Genomic DNA, 7,425 nt, shown 5'->3' on the forward strand with positions numbered 1-7,425 from the left:
TTCTGGTTCTCTATTAAAAGGAGGCCTTAATATCCCTTAGTTTCCACTAGGACCCGCTGCCACGGGAGGGTAGACAAAAGATGTCATGCAAGTTCTTTCCCATAAGCACGTATGACTATTTATGAAATACATGCCTACATTACATTGATGAACTGGAGCTAGTTCTGTGTCACCCTATGTTATAGCTATTACATGAGGAATCGCATCCGGCATAATTATCCATCATTGATCCATTGCCTATGAGCTTTTCATATATTGTTCTTCGCTTATTTACTTTTCCGTTGCTGCTGTTACAACTACTACAAAAACCCAAAAACTATTATCTTTACTTTTGCTACTGTTACCTTTATTATCATACTACTTTGCTACTAAATACTTTGCTGCAGATACTAAGTTATCCAGGTGTGGTTGAATTGACAACTCCACTGCTAATACTCAAGAATATTCTTCGGCTCCCCTTGTGTCGAATCAATAAATTTGGGTTGAATACTTTACCCTCGAAAGCTGTTGCGATCCCTGATGTCTACTACACAACCTTCTTCTTGTAGACGTTGTTGGGCCTGCAAGTGCACAGGTTTGTAGGACAGTAGCAAATTTCCCTCAAGTGGATGACCTAAGGTTTATCAATCCGTGGGAGGCATAGGATGAAGATAGTCTCTCTCAAGCAACCCTGCAACCAAATAACAAAGAGTCTCTTGTGTCCCCAACACACCCAATACAATGGTAAATTGTATAGGTGCACTAGTTCGGTGAAGAGATAGTGATACAAGTGCAATATGGATAGTAGATATAGGTTTTTGTAATCTGAAAATATAAAAACAGCAAGGTAACTAATGATAAAAGTGAGCGTAAATGGTATTGCAATGATAGGAAACAAGGCCTAGGGTTCATACTTTCACTAGTGCAAGTTCTTTCAACAATAATAACATAGATAGATCATATAACAATCCCTCAACATGCAACAAAGAGTCACTCCAAAGCAACTAATAGCGGAGAACAAACGAAGAGATTATGGTAGGGTACGAAACCACCTCAAAGTTATTCTTTCGGATCAATCTATTCAAGAGTTCATTCTAGAATAACACCTTAACACACAAATCAACCAAAACCCTAATGTCACCTAGATACTCCATTTTCACCTCAAGTATCTGTGGGCATGATTATACGATATGCGTCACACAATCTCAAATTCATCCAACCAACACAAAGTACTTCAAAGAGTGCCCCAAAGGTTCTACCGGAGAGTCAAGAAAACGTGTGCCAACCCTTATGCATAGGTTCATGGGAGGAACCCACAAGTTGGTCACCAAAACATACATCAAGTGGCACGTGATATCCCATTGTCACCACAGATAAACACGGCAAGACATACATCAAGTGTTCTCAAATCAAAGACTCAATCCGATAAGATAACTTCAAGAGGGAAACTCAATTCATCACAAGAGAGTAGAGGGGGAGAAACATCATAAGATCCAACTATAATAGCAAAGCTCGCGATACATCAAGATCGTGCCATAGAGAGAACACGAGAGAGAGAGAGAGAGAGAGAGAGAGAGAGAGATCAAACACATAGCTACTGGTACATACCCTCAGCCCCGAGGGTGAACTACTCCCTCCTCATCATGGATAGCGCCGGGATGATGAAGAAGGCCACCGGTGATGGGTTCCCCCTCCGGCAGGGTGCCGGAACGGACTCCCAAGAGGTTTTTGGTGGCTACAGAGGCTTGCAGCGGCGGAACTCCCGATCTATCTTGATATTCGATGTTTTTAGGGTACGTAGGTTTATATAGGCGAAAGAAGTCGGTCGGGAGGTGCTCGAGGGGCCCATGAGACAGGGGGCGCGCCCTATAGGGGGGGGCGCCATCCTATCTCATGGCTGCCTCGAGGATCTTCTAACGTGAACTCCAAGTCTCTAGGGTCATATTCTTCCAGAAAAATCACGATGCCGAAGGTTTCATTCCGTTTGGACTCCGTTTGATATTCCTTTTCTTCGAAATACTGAAACAGGCAATAAAACAGCAATATGGGTTGGGCCTCCGGTTAATAGGTTAGTCCCAAAGGTAATATAAAAGTGTATAATAAAGCCCGTAATCATTCAAAACAGATAATAAAATAGCATGAATGCTTCATAAATTATAGATACGTTGGAGACGTATCAGCATCCCCAAGCTTAATTCCTACTCGTCCTCGAGTAGGTAAATGATAAAAGAAAGAATTTATGAAGTGTGAATGCTAGAAGGTGCACAAGTTTGATCAATGATAATTTCAATCACCTTTTCTAGCATGATAATATGTCATAACAGTAGTTCATCTCATAAAACTTCTCACGATAAAGTAACAAGCAATTCACATGTCAAAGCGTAGACCATAAACTTTCTTGAAAACTAGCAAACTTCATTCTTAGTCATCAAACAATTGCAATTCATCTTATTTTCAGGAATAACAAACTCCACATTCTCAACTATCATATAGTCTTCTACAATTGCTAACACTCATGCAATACTTGTGGTTATGAAGTCTTAATTGAACACTGAGAAAGATAGGGGCTTATAGTGTTTCCTCCCAACGTATTCACCTTTGGGTGATGTCAACAATAAGAGTTCATGCTAACTTACATCCAATTGGATATATATATATATATCAAGATCACCCCAACACAAAGTGCTTGACAAAGGATAAAATGAAAAAGGGAAAGGTGAATATCACCTTGACTCTTGCATAAAAGTAAAAGACATAAAGTAAAAGATAGGCCCTTCGCAGAGGGAAGAAGAGGTTGTCATGCGCTTTTAGGGTTGGATGCACAAAATCTTAATGCGAATGAATGTCACTTTATATTGCCACTTGTATATGGACCTTTATTATGCAGTCTGTCGCTTTTATTGCTTCCATAACAAGATCCGTATAAAGCTATTTTCTTCACACCAAAAGATCATACATATTTAGAGAGCAATTCTTATTGCTTGCACCGATGACAACTTACTCGAAGGATCTTACTCAATCCATAGGTAGGTATGGTGGAATCTCATGGAAAAACTGGGTTTAAGGATATTTGGAAGCCCAAGTAGTATCTCTACTTGGTGCAAGGAATTCTGGCTAGCATGAGGGGGAAACGCAAGCTCAACATGTTTGAATGATCCATGACAATATACTTTAACTGAGATGTCGGAAAACATAACCCATTATGTTGTCCTCCTTGTCCAACATCAACTCTTTAGCATGTCATACTTAATGAGTGCTCCCAATTATAAAAGATGTCTAGGATAGTGTATTTATATATGAAATCTCTCTTCCTTCGATATTCTTTCATGAAATTGTTCAAATGACCAATACAATGCTTGCTAACCTTCAATGAATTTACAACCTCTACTTCTTAGATGTAAAGTCATTACTCCCCATGGGATAAGCAAATGAAACATATATAATTTCAGATTTATGACAATCAACTCATTCAACAATTTACTCATAGGATATAAGTGAAGCACACAAGTAAATGAAAAACTACTCCAAAAAGATCTAAGTGAAGATCAATGAGTAGCTAAATAATTATGTAACTAGGCGAAGACTCCCTCGCATTTAAGAATTTCAGATCTTGGTATTGTATTCAAACAGCAAGCAAAACAAAAATAAAATGGCATTGCAAGGATAGCACAACTCATGTGAAGAAGCAAAAACTTAGGCTCAACCGATACTAACCGATAGTTGTTGAAGAAGAAAGGTGGGATGCCTACCGGGGCATCCCCAAGCTTAGATGCTTGAGACTTCTTGAAATATTATCTTGGGGTGCCTTGGGCATCCCCAAGCTTGAACTTTTATGTCTCCTTAATTCCTCTCATACCATGGTTTCTCTTTTTATCAAAAGCTTCATCCACACCAAACTCAACAAGAACTCGTGAGATAGGTTAGTATAAACCAATGCAAAACCTTATCATTTTCTACTGTAACAAATCACTAAAATTACTATTCAACATTGCATACTAAATGTCTCTGCATATTTAATACTCCTATCCTCAAATAGAATCATTAAACAAGCAAACATATGCAAACAATGCAACCATAACAGCAATCTACCAAAACAGTATAGTCTGTAAAGAATGCAAGGGTATCAATACTTCCCTAACTCCAAAAATTATGAAATAAAATTCCCACTGTAATGAATTTATCAGAGCTCGATATGCAAAAAGTTTCAACATTATATCATGCTCTTACTTTTCTAGGGAATTTTTGCAACAGCGGTAAACTTTCTGTTTTCAAACAGCAACATGTATACTAGCAAAATAAGCATGGTAAAGGCTATCCTGGACATTTTTATTGAAACTAAAGATTCAAAACATTATTATAAATAACATAAAGCAAATATTAACAAAAGAAAATGACGCTCCAAGCAAAGCACATATCATGTGGTGAATAAAAATATAGCTTCAAGTAAACTTACCGATGAACGAAGACGAAAGAGGGGATGCCTTCCGGGGCATCCCCAAGCGTAGGCTCTTGGTTGTCCTTGAATATTACCTTGGGGTTCCTTGGGCATCCCCAAGCTTAGGCTCTTGCCACTCCTTGTTCCATAGTCCATCGAATCTTTACCCAAAACTTGAAAACTCCACAACACAAAACTCAACAGAAAACTCGTAAGCTCCGTTAGTATAAGAAAATGAAACCACCACTTAGGTACTGTAATGAACTCATTATAAATTCATATTGGTGTAATATATAGTGTATTCCAACTTCTCTATGGTTCATACCCTCCGATACTACTCATAGATTCATCAAAATAAGCAAACAACACATAGAAAACAGAATCTGTCAAAAACAGAACAGTCTGTAGTAATCTGTATCACACGTATACTTATGGAACTCAAAAAATCCTACCAAATTAGGAAGACCTAGGCAATTTGTGTACCAATCCAGAGCAAAAAGAATAAGATCAATATCACGTTTATGTGAATTAACAAAACTAATTTCCTGGGTGCAAAAGTTTCTGATTCTCAGCAGGATCAACACAACTATCACCATAAGCTATCCTAAAGGTCTGACTTGGCACTTTAGTGAAACAAAAGCTATAAAGCATGATTACTACAGTAGCATAATCATGTGGACACACAAAAACAGTAAGGGTACATATTGGGTTCTCTCCCAACAAGCGCTTTTCTTTAATGCCTTGCTAGCTAGGCATGATGATGGCAATGATGCTCACATAAAAGATAAGAATTGAAACATAAAGAGAGCATCATGAAGCATATGACTAGCGCATTTATGTCTAACCCACTTCCTATGCATAGGGATTTTGTGAGCAAACAACTTATGGGAACAATAATCAACTAGCATAGGAAAGTAAAACAAGCATACCTTCAAGATTTTCAACACATAGAGAGGAAACTTGACATTATTGCAATTCCTACAAGCATATATTCCTCCCTCATAATAATTTTCAGTAGCATCATGAATGAATTCAACAATATAACCAGCACCTAAAGCATTCTTTTCATGATCTACAAGCATAGAAATTTTACTACTCTCCACATAAGCAAAATTCTTCTCACAAATAGTAGTGGGAGCAAACTCAACAAAATAATTATCATGTGAGGCATAATCCAATTGAAAACTAAAATCATGATGACAAGTTTCATGGTTATCATTATTCCTAATCGCATACAAGTCATCACAATAATCATCATAGATAGCAACTTTGTTCTCATAATCAATTGGAACCTCTTCCGAAATAGTGGAATCATCACTAAATAAAGTTGACACTCTTCCAAATCCACTTTCATGTTCATCACAATAAGATTCAACATCCTCCAAAATAGTGGGATCACTACTTCCTAAAGTTGACACTCTTCCAAACCCACTTTCATCAATTTAATCATCATAAATAGGAGGCATGCTATCATCATAGTAAATTTGCTCATCAAGACTTGGGGGACAAAAAATATCATATTCATCAAACATAGCTTCCCCAAGATTGTGGCTTTGCACATCATTAGCATCATGGATATTCAAGGAATTCATACTAACAACATTGCAATCATGCTCATCACACAAATATCTAGTACCAAGCATTCTATGTAATTCTTCTTCTAGCACTTGAGCACAATTTTCCTTTCCATCATTCTCACGAAAGATATTAAAAAGATGAAGCGTATGAGACAAACTTAACTCCATTTTTTTGTAGTTTTCTTTTATAAACTAAACTAGTGATAAAACAAGAAACAAAAAGATTCTATTGCAAGATCTAAAGATATACCTTCAGGCACTCACCTCCCCGGCAACGGTGCCAGAAAAGAGCTTGATGTCTACTACACAACCTTCTTCTTGTAGACATTGTTGGGCCTGCAAGTGCACAGGTTTGTAGGACAGTAGCAAATTTCCCTCAAGTGGATGACCTAAGGTTTATCAATCCGTGGGAGGCGTAGGATGAAGATGGTCTCTCTCAAGCAACCCTGCAACCAAATAACAAAGAGTCTCTTGTGTCCCCAACACACCCAATACAATGGTAAATTGTATAGGTGCACTAGTTCGGCGAAGAGATGGTGATACAAGTGCAATATGGATACTAGATATAGGTTTTTGTAATCTGAAAATATAAAAACAGCAAGGTAAATAATGATAAAAGTGAGCGTAAACGGTATTGCAATGATAGGAAACAAGGCCTAGGGTTCATACTTTCACTAGTGCAAGTTCTCTCAACAATAATAACATAGATAGATCATATAACAATCCCTCAACATGCAACAAAGAGTCACTCCAAAGCCACTAATAGCGGAGAACAAACGAAGAGATTATGGTAGGGTACGAAACCACCTCAAAGTTACTCTTTCGGATCAATCTATTCAAGAGTTCATACTAGAATAACACCTTAAGACACAAATCAACCAAAACCCTAATGTCACCTAGATACTCCATTGTCACCTCAAGTATCCGTGGGCATGATTATACGATATGCATCACACAATCTCAAATTCATCCAACCAACACAAAGTACTTCAAAGAGTGCCCCAAAGGTTCTACCGGAGAGTCAAGAAAATGTGTGCCAACCCTTATGCATAGGTTCATGGGCGGAACCCACAAGTTGGTCACCAAAACATACATCAAGTGGCACGTGATATCTGTCGGCGTTCTGGGAACGGGGGTCCCCAGACTTGCCTGCCTGCGGCCTGCGGCGTGGATCAAGTGGGGGCCCAGTGCAGCCCAGCTTCATCAGCTCAAGCTCAAGACCCTCGCGAGGGGCCAAGCCTCGTGGGGCGGACTACAGGAAGCTTCCTCAGGAACAGCCTCACCAGGCAGGCTCGCGAGGAGGCGGAGAAATCAAGGTAGGGTACCTCATGAGGTGCCCGTGACGCAAGCCATGACGATCGAGACCAGGCGGGCGCCGGCCTATGCAGTGTCCTTGTTTCCCCTTCGGTGCAAAGGGGGCAAGCACAGGCCAAG

This window comes from Triticum dicoccoides, chromosome 6B, assembly GCF_002162155.2.
Source record: "Triticum dicoccoides isolate Atlit2015 ecotype Zavitan chromosome 6B, WEW_v2.0, whole genome shotgun sequence".
In the NCBI taxonomy this organism is placed as follows: domain Eukaryota; kingdom Viridiplantae; phylum Streptophyta; class Magnoliopsida; order Poales; family Poaceae; genus Triticum; species Triticum dicoccoides.